The 26806-nt window shown below is 53.5% G+C and overlaps 1 protein-coding gene across 1 annotated transcript in view; it reads right to left on the minus strand.

Annotated features, from left to right (window-relative positions):
- PTPRS (protein tyrosine phosphatase receptor type S) overlaps positions 1-23184 on the minus strand; it is a 109773-nt gene extending 86589 nt beyond the window's left edge. Inside the window, exon 1 of the mRNA XM_040242036.1 lies at positions 23040-23184. The gene's annotated coding sequence lies outside the window, so the exon portion shown is untranslated. The remainder of the gene's footprint in view (positions 1-23039) is intronic.
- Positions 23185-26806: the final 3622 nt, after the last annotated feature.

The raw sequence follows: 26806 nt of genomic DNA on the forward strand, positions 1-26806 counted from the left end.
GCATCCCAGCACCCGCGCGGGGCCAGCCAAACAGCTGGAGCCCAATAAATGTGTACGGAGTGGATGAATGAGGGCCTGAGGGAACAGGGCCCAGGGCTGGGGGTCATTGCAGACAGCAGTGGGCACTGAACACCAAGCCGCTCCTCCAAGGCAGGCTCACCAATGGACCCAGGGCAGGCCTGGCTCCCAAGCAGGCCAGAGCTGGCGGCCCCGTGGGCAGGAGCCTGGGGACACCCTTCCCGGGGATGGTGGGGGGAATCTCGGGCTCCAGGCAGGACATATTATATATTCATCAGAATCTTAAACAAAAGCCCCGCGGCCGCCTGTCAGCAGGCTCTGGCTTTTATGGTAATCGGCGATGAATTACCCACAATGCCTGGCCAAGCGCAAGTGGTTCTTGGCCCAGATCCTAAACTAATTTTTATATGTTCGTGTGTATATAATTTCGCTCACTCCCTCCAGTCCCACTTCCATCATTAGTGGAAGCATCGGGGGAGGGGGGAGGGGAGGGAGCAGAGGGAACCCTGGATGTAAAAGCAGAGGGTGCTCATCAAGACCTCCCTCCCCTCCCAGGGCTTGCCTGGCACCAGGCCCTGGACTCAGCGCCTGTGGAGGTGGGAGATGAGTGCCAAGCTGGAGCCAAGGGGAGCCTGGAAACCACCAAGAACCAAAGCTGGCAGCCCCGGGGCGGGGGGGGGGGGCGCGGCGGGTGGAAAATGCCCAGAGAAGAAGGAGAGGGGCAAGGTGGGGAGGACACGTGGGCCCAGGAATGCTGAGCCGCAGGCTGTGCAGCCTGAATCAAGTGCCCTAACCACTCTGGGCTTCAGCCTCCTTTGTGTGTGAACCAGGCCTCCTTTGTATCTTGAACTGGAGGCTTCTAGTGAATATCTGCATTTCTGCCCCAAGAGCCCCAGTGGAGCTTGGAGCTGGGCAAAGCCCCAGCCCCATCTAAGCCCAAATGTATACCTGGCTGTGATCTAATGCTTTTACATATTAACTCATTTCACTTCTGCCTTCTGTTACCATCCCCATTATACAGATGGGAAACTGAGGCTGAGAAAAGGATGTGCCACTGGCTTGTTGGTGGCAGGGGACACCAGCCCCACATGACACCCACAGGATGACTTCGAAGCCACCAGCTCCAGGAGGCCCCCTCCAACACCTGCAGAGAAGCACTTCCTTTGCTTGGAAACCTTAGTGGATGTTCTGTTAACACAGGGGTCCCCATGCCTGTCCCTCCCCGTTCTTGCAGACGCTCAGGCCAGAGATCTGAGAGTTATCCTCAATTCTTCTCAACCCCACCCTGCACCCACCGCTTGGCCAATCTACCAGCTCTTACCAAAAAAAAAAAAAACCTCCAGAATTTTTCTCCCCCCTTCCCTGCCTCCATCTAGTCCAGCCCCATCATCGCTCACCTGGGCAAGCACAGTCACTTCCACCTGGTCCCCAGTGACCACAGTGGCAAAAGGGCACCCATGAGCACCTGAGTCAGGCTCTGTCCCCTCTGCTCACAGCCCTCCAGGGTTCCCACCTCCCTAGGGCTCACAAAGCCTGGCACAACCAGCCCTGTCCCCTCCCTGTCCTCCCCTCCTCCCTCCCTCTCTCTCAGTCACTCTGCTCCAGCCACTTGGGCCCCCTCGCTGTTCCTTCAACACACCAGGCATGGGCCTGCCGCAGGGCCTTTGCACAGCAATTCTCTCCCTCTCCTCCATGGAACAACTTTACCCCAGATCTTCACATAATTCACTCTCATTTCCTGCTGGTCTTCACTGAAAGATCACCTCCTCAGAGAGGCCCTGCCTTGATTCCATAGGTAAAATAGCTCCTTCCTTATCACCCTCCCCTTTCTCTGGCTCTGTATTTCTTAAAAGCAACCTGCAGCCCGTTACTAAATAATCGATTCCCTTGTGTATTGGTCTTCTCCCTGCCACACTTGGCAGAGGCAGGGCTTTGTCTTCTGCATTCTCCACCACTCTATTCCCAGCACCTTGGCAGGGCCCAGCACATACTAGACGTTCAATAAATAGACGAATCTCTAGACCGCACCCCCCCACACCCAGTAGGACACTCAGAAGCTTTTTGGGGGGTCTGAAAGAAAATCTTAGATCTGAAACTATGGGGGGCTTCTGCAACTAGTCCAGTGGCAGCAGCTAAAGAATAAAAACATCTATCCCACCAAACCATTCGGAAGCCTGCACGCACTCACTAGTGGCTGAGGCAGAGATTATAGACACTCTGCAGGGCGACCAGAGGAGATCCAGCAAATGCTAAGGTGTGCGTGCCATAGGACTTCCATGGTTGCCCTGTGGTTAAGAATCCACCTTCCAATACAGGGGGCTTCCCAGATGGTGCAGTGGTAAAGATCTGCCTGCCAGTGCAGGAGACGCAAGAGCTGGGGGGTTAATCCCTGGGGGTGGGAAAGTCTCTTGGTGAAGGAAATGGCAAACCCCTCCAGTATTCTTGCCTGGGAAATTCCATGGACATAGGAGCCTGGTGGACTACAGTCTGTGGCATCGCACAGTTGGATGCAACTGAGCGTGCGCACACACATTCCCATGCAGGAGACACAGGTTCAATTCCTGGTTGGGGCACTAAGGTCCCACATGTCATGTGGGCAACTAAGTCTGCATTCTGCAACTACCGAGTCCATGTGCCACAATCAGGGAGCCCACGTGCCACAACTAAGGAAAACCCAATGCAGCCAAATAAGTAAATGTAAATAATTATTTTTTAAAATGTGAATTTCCCGTAGACTCTCTTACTTGTGCTTGAAACCTGTGCATAAAAGCACTGCGGCTTATCTCACGGGAAAGTGAAAGAGAGGGATGAATGGACATGACCATCAGGAGGGGAGTGGGCATGCCCATAGCACAGTACAGAGCCCAGAGAAAATCAGGTGAAGGCTTTATACATACTGCATCTGTGTGAAAAAGAAGAGCGTGGAACAGTGGGCACAGGATGTGTGAATAAGGGTGGAAGAGACCAGGAGACCTAGATTTGCTAATGTTGAAATAACAGGACTTCCCTGGTGGTCCAGTGGTTGAGTCCGCCTGCCAGTGCAGGGGACATGAGTTCTATCCCTGGTCCAAGAAGATTCCACATGCTGCAGGGCAACAATGTCCACGTACCACAACTACTGAGCCCACGTGCCCTAGAGCCCAGGCTCCACAACAAGAGAAGCCACCGCAAAGAGAAACCTGTGCGCTGCAAGGGAGAGCAGTCCTTGCCTGCCACAACCAGAGAAAGCCCATGTGCAGCAGAGAGACCCAGAACAGCCATGAAAGAAAGACAGACAGACAGTAATAACAACACTAGTTACTATTTCAAGACACACATCTCACCTAATTCTCTCCCTTTTACAGAGGAGGAAACTGAGACTCAGAGAGGTCAGGCCACTTACTCAAAGTCACACAGCTTGGAGGTGGCAGAGGGAGGAGATGAGTGCAGGTCACCTGGTAGCCCCAGAGCCTGGCCTAGGTTGAGGTGAAAAAGCTGGCTTGCAGCTCAGCTCAACACTGAGTATACAGTAAGTGCCCTATAAATGCTGTGGAGATGCCCAAGGGCAAAGGGAACACAGGCAGAGACCATGCTCAGGCAGAAACAGTGAATTTCCGAGCAGTGGATCAGGTGTTTGCTAGGGAGAAGGGACGAGGGCTTGAGCAATCAATTCCTCTGATGCTGGGAGCCAGGCATCGGGGAGTGAGATGGCTGGCTCTGAAGAGAACAATTGGCTGCCAATCTCATTTCCTCCTGTGACAGAGATGGGCAGGCCTGGCCGGGACTCACGGCTGGCACAAAGCCAGTCCCAGTGGGGACCTCCCCACCTGTCACCCATGATGTGTTCATCAAGAGCGAGGGGAAAGTCATAATCATCCAGAGTGGGAGGCTGGAGGGCTGGTGTGAGGGCCCCTTTTGGGTGGGGAGGGGAGAGCCTGGCCCAAAGTCAGTGTGGCTCCTGGCAAACCTTTCCTCCTCTCTGTCTCAGCTGGACCAACTCACCATCCAACCCATGCTTATGGAGAACCATACGGCATGAGATCCCAGACCATGAGCTTGACATGAGTTTGGTCGCAGGCTCTGCTCCTTGCTTACTCTGTGACCTTAAGTCAGTCATTTCCCTTCTATGAATCTCCGTTTCCCTGTCTGTAAAGTGGAGTCATCACCACCTGGCTTGGCACAACCATCCTAAGCCATGGGCTTTAGATTCAGAGCAACCCAAGTCAGAATCATGGTTTAACCTCCTTGCTGGGTGGCCTTGGGCAAACAGTTTAAGCAATCTGGGTTTGCTTTTATCTTTCCTGGACTAGGAGAATGGCAACCCATGCCAGTCTGCTTTTCAGCTTCCCTGGCGGCTCAGTGGTAAAGATTCCACCTGCAATGCAGGAGGAATCATCCCTGGGTTGGGAAGATCCCCTGGAGAATGTAATGGCAACCCAGTCCAGCATTCTTGTCTGGGAAATCTCATGAACAGAGGAGCCTGGCAAGTTATAGTCCATGGGGTCGCAAGAGTCAGATACAACTTAGCCACTAAACTACCACCAGTCTGCTTTTCTTCATCTTTAACAAGAAGTTAAAGAGTCCTTGTCTGAGCTCCTGGATCAAGCCATGCCTGAAGCTGATGTATTCTAAATAAATTCATCTGCTCTTTTTAAAAAACTGAAGTCAGTTTGATTTGGGTTTTTCCTCTTTTCAAGCTGCCTGCTCACTGTGTATCTGAGGATGGAGCCTCCTTAGGAGCAGGACAGGGAGCTGAGGATAACCTTCAAGGTTATCCCTGATCAATAGTCAACCTGCTGATGGACTTCAAACAGATCCAAACCTCTGGGTATCAGGTCTCTCAAATGCAGACGCTGGAATGCAGCACCCACAAGGCATCATCCAGGTCTGGGACTGAGGGCAGTGCCTGCTTACTGAGCACCTACCTCGTGTCCGCTAACTGGCTGCCTATTATGGATCCACTGGTCTAACATCTACCACGAGCCATTCAGTGAGCACCTACAATGTGCTGGGCCTCATGAAAGGCACAGGATTTAACTGCTCCACCTTGAGGGCTCACAGCAACTTCACATGGGGAGTCTGTGCCCATGCTCTTCTCTCTGCCTGGAACATCATTCCCTCCTGTCTCTGCCTAGGTAACTCCTACTCAACCACCACATCTCAGATTAGCTGCCACCCCCTCCAGGAAGCCTTTCCTGACCTCCTCTCCCATTGTTCATTCTTGGAGACTTTTATCTTCTCTCCCTCTTCCTCATCCAAATTCCAGATCTGACGATTTCTGTATTGCATTAAGTTTAAGCTGCATCATTATTTTATGTGTCAGTAAGAAAGAAAAAATGCTGCCAATTAAACTGAACATGACTGCTTGCCTTTTTTTTTTTTTTTTTTTTGGCCACACCAGGCAGCATGCAGGATCTTAGTTCCCCAACCAGGGATTGAACCTATGTCCCCTGCAGTGGAAGCACAGAGTCTTAACCACTGGGCCACTAAGGCAGTCCCTAGACACAACTTTCTTATCACACAGAATTATCATTTGACAGCAATTGAATGGGGTTTTTTAGACTTCTTTGGACACAGACTTTGATCACCTTTCTCTCCTGAACATAAGTGGAAAGTATAAGTAAAATATATGTACAAGTTTTCCTAAAACACCTCTGGTTCCAAGCCCAGGTCTTCTAAATTGTTTTTTACCCCAGTGTTGCTGATTCAGGGTTTTGTACGTGGCACCTGTCCCTATGCGGCCAGGCTCCAGACAACTAGCATTTCCCACAGTTGGCTGCCTCAAGACTTCCCTCCAAGCTTCTGACATCCGTACTAAGGGATCCATGGAAGGCTCCCATCCACTCTCACATGGCCCAAGCGCTGTAGTTTGTCAACTAACATTTTTGGGGGCCATAGTGGTCAAGACAGGGATAACCAGTCTGCCTAAAATGGTCTGGTGCACAGCAGGAGCTAAAAAAATATTATTGGGATGACAAGCAAAGAGCTGAGTCTGATTTCACTGGATATGGGGAGTTCAGAGAGGTTAGGCAAGAGCCATAACATCACACAGCTAAGTAAGAGGCAAGGGCAAATTCAAATCCAGGATCCTTGGTTTTGTCCTGGTATATCTGCCAACAGTATTGACAACGTACTTTCCTAAAATGGGATAGAGTGGGGATTCCAATCAACTTCTTGACTAAGAGAAGGCAAACTCACCCAAGCCTTTACATGCATGGGGAAAAAAAAAAGATACAAATGAACTTATTCATAAAAGAGAAACAGACTTATGATATTAAAAAGAAACTTATGGTTACCAAAGGGGAAACAGGCCACAGTGGGATAAAGCAAGAGCTTAGAAAGAACATAACAGACGCTATTATACATAAGACAGACAACCAACTGTCTATATAGCACAGGGCACTATACTCTATGTTCTTTAATACCCTATATGAGAAAAGAATCTAAGAATGAATATATGTATGTGTATCAAACCAGTCAATCCTAAAGGAAATCAACCCTGAATATTCACTGGAAGGACTGATACTGAAGCTGAAGCACCAAGACTTTTGCCCCCTGATAAGAAGAGCCAACTCATTGGAAAAGACCCCGATGCTGGAAAAGACTGAAGGCAGGAGAAGAGAGTGGCAGAGGATGAGATGGTTGGATGGCATCTCTGACTCAAGGGACATGAATTTGAACAAACTCTGGGAGATGGTGAAGGACAGGGAAGCCTGGCATGCTACAGTTCATGGAGTCGCAAAGAGTCAGACACGACTGAGTGCCTAAGCACAGCATACACATAAATTAGGAAGTGACGGCCACGAAGTGCTTAGGGAGCAGGCTGCACCCCACCAGGCCACCCAGCTACTGTGCAACATGTAGCTGTGTGACACTGAGCAGATGACCCAGCCTCCCTGGGCCTCAGCTTCTCTGCCTGCCAAATGGGTATCACAGTTGCCCATGAGAAGTCTGCCTTCAAACTCTATCCCAAATCTCCCCACTTCTCCCCTATCCTCGGTCTCCACATGGTTCACCCCATTACCCTGCCTGGACCACCAGTACAGTCTCCTCTGCCCTGCTCCCCCCGCCCCACCCCCATGATGTAGCCTCCCCGCAGCACCCAGAAACCCAGAAGGCTCCCATGAACATCTAAGTCAGGTACCCACCTCCCTCCTCTGGGTAAAAGTCCAAGTCTGCCCTGCCCAAAGGTCCTGCCCACCCTGCCCCCACCTGTCCCTCCCCTCTTTCCTCCCTGCCTCTCTCTGGCCCCCTGGCTGGCTCTGCTCTAGATACATGGGCCTCCTCACTGTTCCTCCAACACCCCAGGCACAATCCTGCCCCAGGCACTCTGCACAGGCTGCGCGCTTCCCAGAACATTCTCTCTCCCACATATCCACTTGGCTCCCTCCCTTACCTCCATCAGGGCTTTACTCAAGTTGTCAACTCCTCAATAAAAAGCTGTCCCAATGACTTCATTTAAAATGACAGCCCTGGGACTTCCCTAGTGGTCCAGTGGTTAAGACCCTTAGTGGTTAAGTGCCCCTTCCACTGCAGGGGGCACAGGTTCGATCTGTGGTTGGAATATTAAGATCCTGCTTGCCACACAGGACAGCCAAAAATAAACAAATAAAATAATGACAGCCTTCATCCCTTCACTCACATAATCCCTTTTCCTCTTTTATTCTGTTCTCTTATCACCACCTGACATGACACATCGTTTGCTTATCTCTTCCTGATCACAACCTGAGAGCCACAGAAGCACGCACTTCCTCCCAGCAGGGCCCCAGCAGGGAGCCCGGCACACAGTAGGTGCCCGGATGACATGGCACAGATGTGGGGGTGGCTGTAGCCACAGCTGAACCAGCCATCCGTCGGGCCTCTGGGGCTGGCTGGGAGCGGAAGCCTCCACGCCTCCTCCAGGGCCCTTCCTGGCCCCATTTCTGAGCCATCCCTGGACTCTGCCCTCTGCCCCCTTTCCTGAGTCCCCAGCCAACACCTGCTGAGGAAACGCAGGAAGCAGGGGCGGCCTCCATGGTGCCTGTGGCCTGGGCCAGGCATGTTCCTCCGGACAGCTTAATCCCTGCCGGGTGGGAGGGAGGCCCCAGAGGCAGAGCCAGGATCTTCCAGCCAAAGAAACAGACCATCTCCCCGCTCCCACTCCCAGGAAGAAGTGCCATGCTGGAAGATGCCAGATAACTATTTAGGGAGTAGGTATATTATTATTACTATTGTTATTGCTATTATTATTTCGGCCACACAGCAAGTGGGATCTTAGTTCCCCAACCAGGGATCAAACCCGCACCCCCTGCATGAGAACCCGTTTTAACCACTGGACCACCAGGAAAGTCCTAGATGTATTAATGACGGCCACCGTGTCACCCTTACTCTGAGCCCAACAGTACGGCTTCACTCTTACTAACTCATCAGATCCTCCCAAGGATCCTGGAAAGATGAAGGTCATCATTTCCCCTATTGTACAAATAAGGATACTGAGGCCAGGAGGTGACATCAGAGCAGGTGAGCAACAGAGCTGGGACTCAAACCCAGGCCCATCTGGTTGTGAACCACTAATCGACATGGTCTCAAAGTATAAAACATGGCAGGAAAACATTGGCAACATCTACAACGCATTTGCTATGTTCTCAACCCAAGGCGGAAGGGGGAAAACAGCGTGGGTGCCTCATCTCCTGGTCACCTGCCCACAATCTGTCGATATGCGCCCATTCTATGGATGAGGAAAACTGAGTCTGCAAAGGAGAAAGTGATTTCCTGAAGGTTCCCAGAAGTGGCAGTGCCCAAAGCGGGTGCTGAATTCACTCCATCCTTCCCTGGGATGGGTCACGGAGGCTGTTTCAGAGATAACTCATTTGCTATAATGAGGTTGGCTCATACCTCAAGAATACCCACTGTGTGTTCCGGGCCCCAAGTGGAAAACCCTCAGAGGTATCATTTCTAGGAGGGTAAACTGAGGCTTCAAGAATTTCCATGTACCTGAGGTCTTGAGATGTTCACTGACTGGTGAATCGGGGCTCAGAGACGTTCCTCCATGTGCCCAAGGCCACACAGCCAGCAAGAGGCAGCACCAGGACTCAAACTCAGGGCTTCCCAACCAGACTTGGAACTGTGGGCTGGCATGAGCCTGCAGTGGAAGCTCTCAGCTCTGCAAACCAGACGCCCGGTGGCCGTGATGGAGTATCCACGGGGACAAACAGTGCGAAACCCCAAATGACAAGTGTTGGGATGGAAACAGCCTTGTGCGTGGCTTGGCTGTTTCAGGCGTAAAAATGAGTGGGGGGAGGATGCCTAACACCAACTGTATTTTTAAAAATCCCACAGTGATAAGGAGGCTGGCCCGTCAGCACGGCGTCACATCCGTGGGCATGCAGAAGCCCAGAACGCAAGGACGTGGCTATTTTAAAGGGGCTATTTCTGGAGGCCGAGGTGAGAACGCGGGGGCGAGAGGAAGGATCAGGAGCAGCCGCTGAGCGGCCCGAACTGGCCGACTGTGGGGCGGGGGGACACAAACAAGTAAAAAGGGAGGACTCGGGAGCCACCTGCTCGGCTGCTACCAATGCAGGCGCTGCCACCAGCCAGCTGAAGACCTGAGGCGTCTCAGAGCACCATTTCTTGCCTTGTGAATGGAGATCTGTGTATGCAAATCTCTCAGGGGGCCCTACTGTGCACAGGTGCTGCTGTGGACACAGTAGAGGAGACAGGAAGAAAGGAGGTAGATGGTGAGTAAGAGGAATATGAAGTAGAGATGGCAGAGCCAGAGCGGGAAAGATGGGGAGCCAGGCGGAGAGGCGAATTTTGCAGTTAACAACCTTACAAGTTATTTCACAAAAAATTACTTTGCAAACCTCAATAAAGATTGGGAGGAAGTCTCACTTAAAAATGAGCAGAGACCTAAGGAAAGAAAGAAGAAAAGTGCTGTGTCCCCAGGCTCACCTCCGGATGCTATTAGGATCAAGTTGGGCTGTAGATGTCCAAAAAACAAAACAAAACAAAACTCACTGCCGAGGCATAATTTCTCTCTTCACATAAAGGAAGCTCTCAGGTGGGCCTCTCAGGGCCATTTTGCCCACCCCTAATCATCAGGGTCCAGGCTCCTTCCATCTCTGATCTCCCATTCTTAGCCATGAACCTGCCTCACAGTTCAAAATGGCTGCCTGGTTGCCTACCATCACCTCCATATTCCAGTTGGGGAGGGAAGTAGGGTAGAAGGAAGCATGTGCTACCTCCCTTTGAAGACATTTCCAGGAAATTCTGTTCATTTATCCCACTGGTCAGAACTGAATCACGCAGCACAGACAGCTGCAAGGTATACTCAGAAATGTTTGGTTTTTTTTTCCCACCAGGTAGCTATGTACCCTCCAAAGTCAAAGGGTTCAACTGCTGTGCAGGAGAAAGGAGGGGTTTTGAGAGACTCTCCCCTACCACAAACATGAAACCCTCCACTCCAGGATGCTTTTCACTCATCCCAGACTCTGCCTCCCCAAAGACCCCAAGGTTGCAAACTGCAGCTGCAGCTCAAGTTCAGGCTCCATGTTTCAGGGGCCGTCCGGAAGGCAGGGCCCAACCTGTGGTCCACCCTCACTAAGCACCTGGGTCCAAGGCGCCAGGCATTTCCCGTCCCACCTCGTGCCTGCCTGGTGAGGCTGCCCAGCCAATTTATCTCCTTCTCCTCAGTAAACAACTGTCAGGGAAAATAAATAGTTTTTAATAGGCTCATTAATTGAATTCAGGGAGAAATAACCTTCTCCCGAGGCTGTTGAGAAGGAACACTCAGACACACATAAGAGAGTCCCAGGACCCTGGTGTGAAGGGAGAGACCCCCAAACAGTCATAGCTGTGTGCAGCCACACGGACTCCACCAGTAAGGGGGCCATTCCCCTCCCGGGCTTTTTCCAGCCTCCTCAAGGCTGGAAGTCTCCAGTGGGTGCTAACTGGGCTTTAACGCCTCAGTAGCCCTTGGCCTCTGCTCTAAGCCTGTGGCGGCAGCAGGATGATTTAATGTCATTTTCTTTCTCTCTCTTTTTTTTGCTCTCATTACATTTATTTTAAAGGTTCTGCCTTCTTATGTCAAGGACATACCAGGTTGCCCATTGACGAGAGTAAGACAAATTTTTCTTCTCTTAAGTTTTCAAAGAGGGACTTCCCTGGTGGTCCAGTGGGTGACTCTATGCTCCCAATGCAGGGGGTAAGCCGGGTTCAATCCCTGGTCAGGGAACTAGATTCCACATGCTTTAACAAAGATCCCACGTGCCATAACCAAGACCTGGTAAAGCTAAACAAATAAAGCGCTTTTTTAAAACGTTTTCAGAGAGAATGGGTTTTCAAGAAAACTACCAAGTCTTCCCTGATGGGGCTTCCCTGGTGGCTCAGATGGTAAAGAATCTGCCTGCAATGCAGGAAACCTGGGTTTGATCCCTGGGTCGGGAAGATCTGCAAAAGGAAATGGCAACCCACTCCAATATTCTTGCCTAGGAAATCCCATCGACAGAGGAGCCTAGCAGGCTATAGTCCATAGGGTCGCAAAGAGCCGGACATGACTGAGCAACTAATACATACACACAGCAAGTCTCTAGGAGGACCAGGGAGGTGGGGGCAAAAGGCACACGTCTGGGTGGTGTCTCAGAGAGCTCTGGATGGGGAATCTAGAGAGGTCACTGCATCTAATCGGGTGATTGTGGCACACACAGAACCTACCCCCCCGGAAAACCTGCCTATGGCTCTGGCCACAGAGGTGTGACTTGGTTTCCCCACCATGGCTCAGTGGTCCTGAGGTGGGCCTCCTGCTGCCATGGATCACAGCACCGGCATGGCCTGTGGTTCTGTCTGCCTGGGGCTGGTCCCCAGCTCCCGGCAGCACTGCAGCAGGAGACTCAACCCTGCTGGGAGAAGCCAGACTTGAGCCCAATTGCTCCCAGGACCCCCAAACCGTTTGTTCCCTCCAAAGCTCCATTTGCAGGTCCCCTGATGTGCCCAGAGAAGGCATTCATCACCATACTGTGTCTTACAACGTTTAGCCTGTTATATCTTCACTGTGCCAGCACATTCCAAGCAGACGCGATACAGACCATTCTGATCATTCAAAACAGTCTTGTTCCCCTTTTACAGACAAGGAGATTGAGGTTCAGTCAGGAGACTCCAGGGGCCCAGTCATGCTTTGCAGAAGGCCAAGGCTTGAACGCAGATTCTTCAAATGCCAAATGGGATCCCCCATAGAAAGCTGGGCCCATTCCTAGGGGCATCTCGGTGATTTCTCTACCTATCTGGCTGAATGTTGTTGTTCAGTCACTTAGTCGTATCCGACTCTTTTCAACCCCATGAACACAACAGGCTTCCCTGTCTTTCCATCTCCCGGAGTTTGCTCTGGCTAAACGTACAGGGTGTCAATGAACAGCAGCGTTAGTGGCGTCTTAAAATTTCCTGGCCCAGCTACTATGTCCTCTGGGGATCCCCTGTGTTCCTCTGAGTTTCCCATCTTCTCAAGAGATAGGAAACCTCCTGGACTGTTTCAGGGTTCCCTGGCCCCATGACACTTGTCCTCAGGAGCCCTGGCTCTCAATAGCCATTCACCATAGCTTCTACACCAGAAAGCTCAGGCAGGCATGAGGCAATTCAGAGAGGGCAAGCGAGTGGCTGAAGTCACACAGCACCTCCACTGAGTTGTGGGTCTTCTAGCAGCCCTGCCCAGGGCAGAGGAAGCTGAGCCTGGGCATTTGAGCTGCTGATGTGGGGTTTTCCCAGCCATGACCCATCTAATCTGGACAATTAGACACGCTGGTTCTAGTGCAGGAGGGCAGCTTTCAAAAGTCTGGCAGAATGGTCTTGGAGGAGGCAGCCTCATAGAGCTCCCATCCTGAAAAGGGGGTCAGATGGGTTGTAAAACAGCAGCTAAGAAAGTGAGATGTTGACCAGAACGTTTGTTCGGGTTTTTTTCGTAAGGTATTACAGAAAAACCTGAATGAACCTTTTTTGGCCAGGCCAATAAAAAGACTGCTGGGGAACACTGGCCGGATAGGGTTGGCCCAGCCAGAAATGGAATGCCCAGCAGAGGAAATAGCAAGGACAAAGGCCTGGAGGTGGAAAGAGAAGAAAGGTCAGTGTGGCCGATGCAGAATGAGTGAGAAGGGAGAGGGCAGAGAAGCCGGCAGGGGACTGGATGGCAAGAAGGGTTTGGGTACACCATCCAGAGAGGCAAAGCAACTTGCCTGAAGTCACACAGCTCCTAAGAGGCAACGACGGACCTGGAACCCAGACCGGCTGACATGACACCCCTTCATCTGCGACCACCCTTCTGGCTACATAACTGCTACCTGCAAGATGAAACCGCAGAGCCTTCTGCAAAAATTATTAACCATTTCAAGAAAGAAACAGCAGGTCATTCAACTAAGTACAGACCCTCTGTGAGCACAAAAATGCACACAGGGAACCCTGGGAAAAGGCTCCAGCGAGCCAGTTCCTCGTCCTTATTCTGTGCCTCAGCTGCCTCCATCTGCCGCCTCTCGGAGCTGTTCTAAGGATGAAAGGAAGTTCAGCGAAGCTTGAGCCCTGGGTCAGACACACAGTGTCGACTCCACAACCGGGGACCACATGTAATACTGGTTTATTTCCCCTCTGTTGTAACTGTTTGGGAAACTGTGGATGTGGGGTTCCATCCACATCTCCGCCCTGCCCCCGGTGGTTTGTAAAGACAGGTGGGGGGGCGGGGAGGGGAGGTGAAGCCACAGTCATTTAGTCCCTGCTTGTGTTCCCAGGTGGCGCTAGCGGTAAAGAAAAATCCGCTTGCCTATGCAGGGCACGAAGAGACTTGGGTTTGATCTCTGGTTGGGAAGAAGCCCTGGAGGAGGAAATAGCAGCCCACTCCAGTATTCTTGCCTGGAAAAATCCCATGGACAGATGAGCCTGGTGGGCTACAGTCCATGGAGTTGGAAAGAGTCAGACATAACTGAAGTGCACACACACACGTGTACCCTGGGCGCCGGACCCCATATCCACAAGACGGTGTTTAATTCCTGATGCAACAAGCAGGACATGTCCCCATTTCCCGAATGAGAAAAGCGAGCCTGGGGGAAGGAAGAAGGGGTAACCTCACACAGCCAGGGAGGGCCTGTATCAGGATTCGAACTTAGCACTCTGGCCTCCGAAGACCAGGTAGGGAAACGAGGAAAGACCTGGCCATGGCAGCCCCTTGGCGCCCTAGATCCACCACCATCTCCAGAAAACCCCAAGAACCCATGCATCAGGGGCAGTTTCCTGACTGCGATGATCAAGTGGGCCATGGGGGCCGGCACAGGTGCTGCGGGAACCCGTTTGGGATCTCAGCGTTCAAGTCCAGGAAGGCAGTGCAGGGCGCGGGAGGCGGACGTTCACGGATAAGCCTATAATACCCCAGCTGCCTGATTTCTCTCACCGCCTGGGCTGTGGAGCACGTAGCAGCTTTTCAACAGCTCAGCATGACTGACATCTAGAACCCAGTCATTCTCTGTTGCAGGGGGTGGGAGTCGGGAGCATCCCAGCTGCTGTGGGGTGTGGAGCAGCACCCCTGCCCTGCCCACTGGATGCCAGGAGCATCCCCTAGTTGTGATGACCACAGATGTCACCAGACTTCACCCTGTGTCCCCCCGAAGTGGGGGAGCAAAATCACCCCAGGCTGAGAACCACTGCGGTGAACTCCACAGATAACACAGGCGACCCAGTGCCCCAGCCCTGAGAGCAAATAGGTACGTTCCAGAAAAGACGAGAGGAGAGGAACAGGTCCTGCGGCCAGCAGGTAATTCACGGCACTGCCCCGCGGGACCAGCCAGCACAGCATTTAATTTCAGTCAAGTTTATCATTATGACCAATATTAATATAATCAGAGCCAATGTTTATCGAGCGTAGCCCGCTGGCCCAGGCCCTGTTTTCAGCCCTCCCCGGGAGGAACAGCACCACTACCTTCAAATAACCCCTCCAGGTGGCTGTGAGCCTTCAACCCATTTCACACCCCAGGAGATTGAGGCCTGGGGATGGCAAGTGAGGGGTTGAGCCTATGCAAGCAGCAAATGAAGGTGTTGTAAGGAAAAGAACGATCTGAGAATGGAAAAATAGGGCGATTGCATGTAAAAAAAAAAAAAAATCCTGATTTCTGGTTTTTCTTGGAGAACCAAGAAGACCAGAGTTGGGGGGATTCTGTCCAGTGTCCCCTTGCCATGACCTCTCCAGCCCTGATGGGCCCTGGGGTTTAAGAATGACGTTTCTGGACTTCCCTGGTAGTCCAGGGGTTAAGACTCCGAGCTTTCACTGCAGGGGGCACAGGTTCAATCCCTGCTTGGGGAAGATCCCAAATGCCATGCAGTGCAGCCAAAAAAAAAAAAAAAAGACAATGAAGTTTCTGCCAAGTCTTCCTGCCTCGGTCTTCTTCTCCAGACCAGTGTGAAGAGACCCAGCCCACCTTCTAGTAGGAGGCTCAGCCCAGCAGGCACAAGCAACGTTGGTGCAGCTGTGTGGCTTTGGGCAAGTCCCCCTCCCTCTCTGGGCCTCAGCCTGAGAGGTGTTCCTGGAGGTGTTTCCAGAGTTCCCAGGTCTCCACTAGCAATTATCTTTGCACCCAAGCTCTGGGGGGCTTTCAGCAAACTCTAGCTGCATGTGTGGAAAACGCCATGCGAACTCCTCAGGGTCAAGACCCCAGGAGGTCACCTACCTCTCTCTTCCGCTTCCCTCATCTCCTGCCACTCAGCGTCACACGCCTGCCTTCTCAGCTTTGCACCTGGTGTTCCTAATAACTGTTCAACTCAGAAAGCCCCCTCCACTCCCAGACAAAATAGTGGCCCCATGACCTGCTGGGGGCCACTGAATTTCCAATCTCCGCAGAACCCTACTGCAGCCAGCCTTTTTCTTGCTTATTTATGTACTTACTGTCTCTCCTGAGAAACTACAGGGTCCAAGGGATGGAGGGCCGAGCCCGCCTTGTTTACTGCTGTATCCCCTGAATTCTATTTTCATTTGCTTTTATTTACAAAAAGAAAGCAAGTGAAAGAACCCACCAAGTGCTTTCAGTCTACTGGCACACATTCGTCCATAAGTGAAGCAAAGATCCCATTTTACAGATGAGGACATTGAGGCACACAGTGGCTTCACACCCAGTCCAAGGCTCCCCAAAAGGTCTACGTCTATAGTCTGAGGTCCCACAGTTGGTGACCAGCAGAGCTGGGATTTGAACCTAGGGTCTAGCTCTCAAGTTCTTTGGCCACCGGTATTCAACAAATACTGACTGACTGGCTGAACAATTGAGTGAATTGGCAAATGAATGAATGAAGGCTGGCACACCACGCTGATAAACTTGAGCACCTCTCAGCAGATCTGAAGCCAAAGCTGAGCCTGCACAGCCCTGAATCTTCAGGGACCTCCCCCTAGGCATTCACCTAGATTCACCGCAGACTCTGGAAGTTGGGGGACCACTGCCTGGGGTCTCAGGAGCGCCCAGATCTCCGAGGCAGTCACCTGCCCTCCCTGCCTGCCTTGCCTGGCCTCCCATGGCTCAGATCCTGCCAGGCGCCTGGCCCAGTCCTGCTGCAGATATGGGGCGGCCTTGATTAGGCAGCCAGTGACGGGGAACGCCCCAGTTTGCAGTGGCTGAGTCATCCTGCCATTGTTCCCATGCTGGACCCCATGAGGGGCTGAGGGTTCCAGGGGTGGGGGGGATGCTGCTGGGGAGCCCCCACCAGGCAGGTCTGGCTACATATTGACACATCACTTAACACACATTGACTCGTTTGATTCTCCTAACAACCCTACAAGGCGGAGAGCATCACCTCTCCCCTTTACAGATGTGAAAAAGGAAGCACAGAGAGGTTGAGCAAACTGCCCCAGGTCACACAGCCAGCGAGTGGCAGAGGTGTAATTTGAACTCAAGGTACCTCAGAACAGAGTCCATACTCTGAGGAAGGCAGCTGGGGGCCCTGGGGTCTCCACAGTGACTCTCCAGTGTACCCTGCAGGGGAATAGTCATCAAAGCTACTTCTCTGACAATGGGGCAGCTAGATCCCCCCTCACAGGAGTTAAGACTTCAGGTTCTGGCAGCTGCTGGTCCTGGGTAAGATTTCCAGTTCTCTCACATGGGGGCTGTGTGACCCGAGGCCAGTGAAGACCTCTCTGTGTGCCTCAGTTTTCCTGGCTGCAAAATGGGTTCCCAGCATGCTCCTAAGGTGCTTGCTCAGCAAGGGACCTGGAATGGGCGCCAGCTCCAAATAAGTCAGATCAGCTATTATTATTCCCCGACATCCCCTCATTTGCGGATCATGGGGTTAATTATAAGTGGCGTTAAATTATACACACACAGACGCATCGACCTCCCTTTCCCAGAACCCCTGAATTTTCACCAACACTCAATTACCCATGCAACAGCACAGTGATAGAGCGTCTTCCTGGCTTCTCTCCACCTGGCCCACCTCCATCTGAGGGTCCCAGCCCTCTGTGACAGACAGAGGCCAAGGCACCACTCGGGGGCTGGGGCCGTCACAGGATGAATGCAGCCAGCAACGGCCATGTCCAAGAGCCGAGGCAGGCTGTCTACCTACAGCATCTCCTGTCGGGGCTCGCCATAAGGCAGGCTGCGACTGCTCTCTGATCTTAGGAATGAAGGAGCACAGAGAAGTCAACCAACCAGCCCACGTATGCACAGCAGGGTGGGTGCTGGAAGTCAGGATCCCCTGAAAGTGTTAGTTGCTCAGTCACATCCAACCTTGCGACTCCATGGACTGTAGCCCGCCAGGCTCCTCTCTCCATGAAATTCTCCAGGCCAGAATGCTGGAGTGGGTTGCCATTCCCTTCTCCAGGGGATCTTCCCAACTCAGGGATCAAACCTGGGTCTCCTGTATTGCATGCAGATTCTTTACCATGTAAGGCACCAGGGAAGCCCCAGGACCCCCTGAGCCAGAGGTATTTCCTCCTTTTGCACGCGATGAGGCTCCTACACAGAGAGGTTGAGGAACAGAGGTGATGCCACACAGAGAGGGAGAGGGAGAAACGGGGTGACTGGGAAACCAAAAATTTGGATTTTTCAGTTTTCCTAGGAGGGTTAGGGCCTGGCCTTCCAACAAGGGACTAATGTTAACAGTAAAGATTTTTTAAAAAATCAAAAACGAAAAAACCTCAAAAACAGGGACCATCCAGGGAGTTCTAGACAAAATCTGCTCTTTCAAAAACAGGATATTTATGGGAGCGGGGTCAGTGTGACCCAGAAACATGAGCTGCAAGCCCCTGGATCGGGGAGAATCCATGGGAACATGGGAGTGCAGGGATTCTAAAAAAAAAAAACAAAAAACAAAAAAAAACACCTGGGTATGTTTCCAGGTATGGAATCCTTTGGGCCTCCACAGGACCGGGGGAACTGAAATGGAATTCCATAGCCAGCCCAGAATAGCACCAATCCCCAGGTCCACCCTGGCCAGACCTGGGGAGGGGTGGGGGGAGGTAGGACAGTTCCCCAGAGCAGGGACAGAGACCAAAATAAAGCACCACAGAAAGTCAGGGCCTGCCCGTGAGTCACTCCCACCGCTCCTTAATTTTCGCCTTTGCAGAAGCGTAAGCCAATTGGTTTTTCCATGTTCCCCACGCACAACCCCCTACCCCAACACTTCTGAAATATCAGCCAGCGACAAGACAGAAATGGTACGGCCGGGTTCTTTGTTTTTTCTTCCTTTGTGTGTGTGCGAGCCTTTTCTTTCCTTAAAGAAAAAAGAGAGAAGGGAGCAGGGGGGAATCCGAATACTACACTCAAAACTCTTAAGCGTCTAGAAGCCCCAAGGGGATAGCAAATTGGACCACAGGGTTCAAAGACCCAGGTGTCACCACTTCCTGTACATCTCAAGCTATGATCTGCCTGGGTCCAGGCTATTTGTCCTGGTGATGGGGTGACATGCACTTAAAATCATCCCCTGCCCCGTCCAGCACTCCATCTTCTCCAGCCACAAGCCAGGAGCTTTCTGGTTCCAGATAGAAGTCAGACCAAATTTTTAAAACCATCTGAAAAGCCCTTGTTCTCCCCAGCGCAGTGGTGTGACTTTTCTTCTGTCCACAGCTCCACACAGGGTTTTGTTGGCTTGGCACCTGGATCTTGTCGCCTGTCCCCACTGTGAGCCCCCTGCCTGGTGGGCAGCTGGGGTCTCTCCACATCCCCCCCAACCACCGCCCACTGGGCATCTTTTGCGGCGGGGAAGGACAGAGCAAGGGCAAGACAGGGGCACCTCCTCCTTGTAAATTCTGGGAAACGGGACGCCCGCCCACAGGGGCTGTGCCAGAAGGCTGTTCTGGGTGCAGAGGAAAGCAGGGTGGCGTCTCGGAGCCCCTGGCCAGGCCCCCTGCCTCTCTCCAGAAGCACAAGCCCTCCCCCCTCCCCCCAGAGAGGACACCACAGCCCACAAGGAGCCTGTCAGGCCACTGCACTTCCCAAGAACCTTCCTCTGGCTCCAGATGCCTCTACAAATGGAACCTAAAGGAGTCGGGGTTGTAAAGGGGGGTGGGGGTGAGAATTGCTTTCAGCTGAAAACGTAAGCTTTGTCAATTATCCCCCAAACCCGTCAGGTTTATAAATATCCGTCTTTATTTTTAGGGTTTTCCTCTCCATCCTGAACTCTATCGGTGGTGGCCCCCTCCACCCGCCCCCTCCAAGCAGTGGCTGCACTCAAGTCACAGGAAGCAGGTGAAACTTGGGGCTGTGGGGGGCTGCGTCTCGGAGCCACGTAGGCCCTACCCAATCCTTCCCTGCTCGGCCACCTCTCTGACCATCCTTCAGGCTGGAGTAATCAGCACAGCCACAGGTCTCCCAGCGCTTGGCTCCTGGGAGTGGCAGTTGGAGATGCACGTTGCTCCAACATCTGTGACGGGCTGTTCCGTGGCCACCCAGATGGTAGAAGGGGAAACTGAGTCATCCATGGAAAGCTGTCTGCTGAGGAGAGGTGGAGCTGTCCCTTAGACCGATCCCGATCTAGTGGAGGCCAGGCAGACCCCCATGTTCTCAGTGGCCCAAAAAAAATGGACACACAGTCATGGTTCCAGAATTGTCCCCCGTAGATGCCACCACTGAACTCCTAACATCCAGGAGCTTCTCCCCTTCCATCTGCTCTGACAACTCAGCCCAGAGCCATCATTTTGGTACTGGGACAAAAACGCCTCAGGTCTCTGAATGGGGGCCCCAGACAGGCAAAGATGCCCAGGATCCCCCAGGGAAGCAGGGGAAAAAGAAAGGCGCTAGGAATGATCCAAGGAGCTAGAAACAGAAGCACCATCAGTGGGTGACGATTCCTGTGCGGGTGGTAAGCGGGCACCTGGCTGGCAGTGCCCTCCCTCTGTGCCCACCTCAAGGCATGGGACCATGGGGGAGGAGGGTTCACCCCAAGGAGGCTGGCCTGCACCCCAGCAGCACCCTCCAATGCCATACCCCGGCCACATCAGAATGACCCATGCCTCCACCCCCTCCCCACCTCCGCAGAGAATGGGGAGTGGGCCAGGCCTGGCCTCTCCTGGCAGGACGGGTACTGACACGACAGCACCAGCCCTCTTCACCCCCTGGGGGGCCGATGTCATCGACTGGGTGGCAGGAATAGAAAAGCTCATGAGCTCACCAGGCAGGCCGGGTCTCCCTCGACGTTTTGTTTGCCTGAGCCCAATTATACCAACTCTCAGGACAATCGCGGCTGGCGGCCCCCATGGGGCTGGGGGGACCAGGGCCCCACGCAGAAGTGCACCGTCACGTTGAAGGTGTCCCCCGGGCCCAGGGAACGGGGCAAGATGAAGCTTTCTGGAGTCAGGGGAAGAAGGGAGACAGGACAGCAGGGATCCGGAGATTTCCCCTCCGCAGGCATTGCGGAGGAGTGGGGATGGGGATCCAGACGGAGACCCAGGCCCAAGTTGGTGGGCTCTGGGATTGACGGGGGCGGAAAGCAGCCGCCCCCAGCCCCAGCTGCTTTCCTTCCGTAGCCAAAGTATCAGCTGGCAGAGGAAGAAGAGATCTGAGGGACAGAAGGCAGGCGAGATTGGCAGGGGGAGGGGGGCACAAAGGAAGGGGACCCTGGGTGGGGGGAGGGGCGCTATGCAAATAGCAGAATCGACCCAGTCCTTCGGCCATTAATAAAAGCTCCAGCAGCAGCAGCAGCAGCAGCTGCTATCGGCAGGAGTAGAGTCGCGGGCTGGCTGGCTCTTCTCACGGGTGGAAGAGGGGGAAGCAGGGTGCCCCAAACAAAGGGGACCCTCGCCCCCCCGCACCCCGGAACAGCAACAGAGGGGAACACTGATGAAAGGCCAGAACCCCAACTGCCAAAGTCCAGCGGGGGAGACCACCGGGGGCCCAGAGCTGGTGGGACCCCGACCTCAACACCCTCGAGGACCCTTTGGCTTTGTCCCTGCTTCTCAGAGTCCTCATGCCCAGCCTGGACGCCTCAGACACCTCCCTCCCCAATTCACGAGCTGTTGGCCAGGCTGGTTTTTCAGGGGTCTGGCGGGATACAGAAGGGCCCCACGCTCAGAACGAGGACTCCCGCAGATGGAGATGGGGGGAACAGGGGAATCCCAGCTGAGCCCTAGAAGGGGAAGGGAGGCACCACTCCCCAGATGGAAGCGCTGGGGAGGTTCGTACGTTTTGGGGATGAGGACCCAAGGGGGTGGCTAAATTTAAGGAAGGACTGCAGAGGAAAGGACATTCCGAAAAGCTGCATATTTACGGAGCTACTAGAGGAAGGTCTGAAATCGGGGGAAGGATCACATAAACGGAGTTCCCAACCGGGGGGGGGGGGGCCGGAACGTGTGGCTGATAAAAAAAAAAAAGATTCCACTTGGGGTTGGGGGGATCCTCTGATTTGAGAATTTCAGAGAGAAAGCAGTTGAAGTAGTGGGGGGTTCTCTGATTTACGGGGAGTTTCGTGGGGGTAAGTATCGAGGATTTGTGGACAGGTGGAATCCTAAATGTGGCAATGTTTCCATAAGGAGCGGTGAACTTGGCCGTAACTCGGTCGAAACCCTCGCGCCCAGAGTACCGGCGCTCTAACTCGGGGGGGAGGGCTTCCCTCTGGGTAAGGGGCCCCCCGCGCCCCCTTCAACCCGGTTCCGACGGCTCCGCCCCCAGGGATGACGTCACCGCCCCTCCTCCCAGCCCCCAAGGGGGCTCCCAGGGCGTGCAGAACCCGCGAGGCTAGCAGCTGAAGGGGCGGCTTCCCCTCTCCCGGGATCCCCACGGGGGCCCCAGCTCCTAGGGGAGGTCGGGCGCCCGGCACGCGCGCCCGCCCGCCCGTCCGCCAGGGTCCCTGGGGCTGGGGGCTGAGTCTTGCCCCACTTGGGGGATCTGAAAGGGGGCGCTGGGTCCGCAAAAGGGTGGGGCAAGACAAGGTAGTGGAGGGCCACCCCCCACCAAAGGATAGATGAGACCGAGAGGGCGCTAGGGGGAGACAGCATTGAGTAGGGGGTCTCTAGGGGAGGGGGATTAAAGAGCGAAGGCGGCGGGCACAGCAGCCGCCCTAGGCGCACCGTCCAGTCGGTGCCCTCCTCGCTCTCACCTGGAGGCACCTGTCCCGGGCTTGTCTCCACTCCGGGGCGCCCGCGCACCCCCCAGCCCCAGCACAGCGCCCCCTGCCTCCGGAACCCGCCCGGGGAGCCTGGCTGGGCGCCGCCGGGGCCAGCACCCCCTCCGCACACACGCGCGTCCTCCCTCCGCGCCTTTGCCCCGCCCGCAGCCCGGGGTGGTGCAGCCGGCGGCGCTGGGCAGCTTCCAACGCCGCGCTCCGGGCGAGTCCAGCCCAGCCCCCTCCCCGCCGCGAAACCCCCAGCCCCGCCCGCCGAGCCCCATTCCCCGCAGCCCCTTCCCACCCCGGCCCAGCCCCTCAGGGGCATTGTTCGGACGCAGCCTGCCCGGCGCAGCGGCTGGGCGTGCAGCCGGCTGCAGCGGAGCATCCTCCGAGCACAATGGCCGTACAGGCTTCCCCGGCACAAAGCCGGCGCGCTGCCCACTCCGTCGTCTCCAAGACCCCCACTGGAGCGCCTGCATTTCTTTGAATCGAATTCATGATTATTTTTCCCCCTTTACCTGGAGGCTGGCTGGGCTGGGCTCGGCTCCCCCGGCTCTGCCCCGCTTCACATCCTGGCTGTTGCATGGGATTCGAGCGGAGCCCGAACGCCAGCGGCTCACGGCGTGCGCGCGCCGGCCGGGCTGCCGGGCGGGCGGCGCGAGGACACTCACTGCGGCTCGCGCTACCCTCGCGCCGGCTCGCGCGCCCCCCCAGCCGGTGACGTCATCCCTTCCGCCACCGCCGCCGCCGCCGCCGCCGCCGCCGCCGGCCGGGGGCGGGGCCCGCTATGGCGCGTCACTGCGCAGCCGCGCAGCCGCCACGCCCCTCGGCCAATGAGACGGCTTTGGCGGGGGCACGTGGCCCGGGGTGTTTAAAGGGCTGTAGGAGCACGTGGGGGTGTGGGGCTTCGAGGGACAGCACCAGGGATCCCTCTACCCGCTGGTCCCCCCGTTAGCCTCAGGGCACTTGGCACAAAGGTCATGGTGCTTGTCAACCCCTGGTCTAGACTCTGCCCTGGCTTTCCAGTGCCCTCTGTATAAATTCCAACCTCTTCTATGAGACTCACTTCTCCGCACTGGCACCCACCACCCTATTCCAGGTGTCCATGCTTAAGCCAAACCAGCATCTTACAGTTCTTCCAGTCTACTCACTCCTGACAAGATCTTGCTCCTGCTGTTCCTTCACCTGGCACAGTCTTCCCCGCGGCACACCCCGCCCCCACACCCACCCACCCCCGCCCGGGGATTTTTCTGGGTCTTCCAAGGTGGCGCTAGTGGTAAAAAAAAAAAAAAAAAAAGCCACCTGCCAATGCAGGAGATGCAAACAGATGAGGGCTAGATCCCTGGGTTGGGAAGATTCCCTGGAGGAGGACACGGCAATCCACTCCAGTATTCTTGCCTGGAGAATCCCTTGGATAAAGGAGTCTGGTGGGCTACACTCCATAGAGGGGCAAAGCGTCGGACAGGACCGAAGCGACTTAGCACAGCATCTTCCCCATTTCTTCTCTCCCGTCTCTGTTCAACCGGCAGCACCTGGAAGAAGCCCTCCTTGACTATGGCCATCAGCCACCATAAGCTCCATTATCTATGCCATCATCCTGATTTTATTCTGATCATGCTAGGGTGTACCTCCGTGGGGCCTGGAGATCCTAGCTTATTGATTGCATGAATAAGGGAACATTTCCTGCAGAGTAAGCACTTTCCAAACCTCTCACCTAATTACCATCACCTGCTGCCCTTGAGGCAGGGCAAACCACAGTAGGAACCCCAGCTTAAACACTGGCTTGCTGTGTGGGGCCCTATCTCAGCTTTTCCACCTGCAAAATGTGTTTGCTCCACCTCCCTGGGTCTCAGTTTCCCATCTGTGAAATGGAGCAAGGTGGCCATTGCTCACAAGAGAGAGAGTGTAAGGATGAAGTGTGATAGGGTGCCTGCCGGGCCCATAGTTGGCACTTGAAAATAGAGGGGGAAAAGACAGAAAGAAAAAAGGGAAAGATTAACATGGAGGGCTGGAGGGCTCAAAGACGCCAAACAAGATTGCACATAAAATGACTGTGTTCTGAACCCATTGGAAGCATTTTATTTCATCAAGGTATGTGTTTGAAAAGGGCCCCATGCCCATAAAAGGACTCAGGTTTAGAATTTGGGGGGTTTTTCCTCACAAATCGTTGATTCATTCATTCCTGGCCAAAGATACAGATATAAACAAAAGGCATTAACCCCAGGGAACAAAACAAGAAGGCGGAAGTCATAAATAGGAGACAAGAGAGGAGAGGATGAATAATTAAACAAGGAACCTAAATTAAGCCTGGAGTTTCCCAGCGGCCAGTGCAGGTTTGCAGAACTTATTTGTCCTCCTTCCTGGCAGTGTGACCCTGACCATTGACAATCTGACCTTGGTTTTCTCATCCAAGCAATGGAGATACAACTGCATCTTAAAGAATCAAATGGGATGGTCTATGCACAAATGCTTAGCTGATCTGAAATACACAGTAGGTGCTCAAGCCCTGTATACTCGATGCAGGTAGACTTCTGGTTCTGGAGGGGCTGGACATGGCATGAGCCACACTTAGCCCTGCCACCTATTAGGTGAAGGACTTTGAAAATGCGCCTCTGAGCCTCACTGCTACCATCTTCAGAAAGGGTACAATCTCGTCTACTTCTGAGAGTTCTTGTGAGCTGGCAAGGAAAACAGTTGCAAAACATGGTACAGTGCGTGCTCAGGACACCAAACCATTCAAACCATCAATCTGTGTGCCAGGCTGTTTCTAGGGCTGGGGCACAGAAAGAAACAAAACAGGCTAAAAAATTCCTGTCCTCTAGGAGTTGATTCCAGGGGAGGAAATAGACAATATCTCACTTGGGGTAAAAACACAAGCCTTCTTTGCAGCCCACAAGGTACTCCACTGCCTACCCCCCATCAGCTCCCTGCTCTCACCTCCTCCATCTGCTCCCCCCACCCTTGCTCACTCCTGTCCACCTGTACCAGCCGCCTCACTGTTGCTTGCAAACATCAGGCACAGTCCAGCCTCAGGGCCTTTGCATTGGCTGTTCCCTTTTCCTAGAATGCTGTTCCCAAGGCTGGCTCCTCATCCTTCAAAACTCTGAGAGACCCTCCCTGACCATCCTGCCAAAGTTTATCTTCATCTCGGTACCAGATTATTTATTATGATTTGGAGTGATTACTATCTGGGGGCAGTTTGTTTGTTTTCTGTCTCCCCACTTTATCTGTGCCTCAGTTTACCCATCTGCCAAGGCAGGATAGTAAGAATCTCTTATCTCCTTGGGTTTTGGGAGGGTGAAATAAGTTACTTCATCTAGATTCTAGAAGGGATTGCTTGATAAATGTGTAAATGGGAAAACCAGGATGACTAGCCAGGTGATCATAAAAATCCATACAAGGGGAACAGAACATTCTAGTCTGATATTATTGCCAGCCCTGGAATACAGACAAGTGTCAGAGGGCATTAAAGATCCAGTAACCAAGACTTCTTGCAAGCCAAAGCTTGAAGAGAAAATAGGAGAGAATATTCTCCCTTGGGGCATGGCTTAAGCCTTAAAGCCCCACAAGGTGGAAAATACTAGAATTGGGAGGTGGGGCATGGTAGGTTCTGAGTCTCTTGTGTCTGCCAACCACAGGGAATGGTAAGCTGTGGAGGTGACTCATGGTTTGTGGGGTGAATCGTTCAGTCATTGAGCATTGCCGCCTCGTGCAGGGGAGTGGTGGGCTTTCTCCATTTTTCCCTCCTCCTCCCTCTCTGCCAACACACTCTCCAATGCAGCACCTCCCAAAACCTGATTATTAGCTTTGTTTTGTTTTTATTGAGACAACTCCAGAGGAACCATCAACTGCCCGTCACTGCATGTATAGGACTCTTTCTGCCAAGTTCACAGAACCCAGCCTTCAATTCTTGAAAACCGCTTCCACGACGTCTCCCCCACAACTCTGCCCTGTGCCAGAGTTCACTGTCTTTGTACATTCCTTCAGGTCAAACATTTCCTTCTCTGTCTCTACCCAAGTTCACTTCAAATGCCAAAGAGAAAAGGGGCAGATGGAAACACCTCCTTGGCTGACAGCTTGCTCTTTTCTGCATTCAATGTGGGGCTCCCTTGGGGGTCCCCCTGAGTTAGCTTATCAGGTAATCATTAGGACTCTGGAGTCAGAGAGACATGGCTTCAAATCCTGGCTGTGACATTTAAAATTCAACATCCCTTCATGATAAAATACGCAGCAAACTAGGCGTAGAGGGTACTTCCTTGACCTGATAAAGGACATCAACCGGCAA

This window comes from Oryx dammah, unplaced genomic scaffold (assembly GCF_014754425.2).
Source record: "Oryx dammah isolate SB20612 unplaced genomic scaffold, SCBI_Odam_1.1 HiC_scaffold_5, whole genome shotgun sequence".
NCBI classification, from domain to species: Eukaryota; Metazoa; Chordata; class Mammalia; order Artiodactyla; family Bovidae; genus Oryx; species Oryx dammah.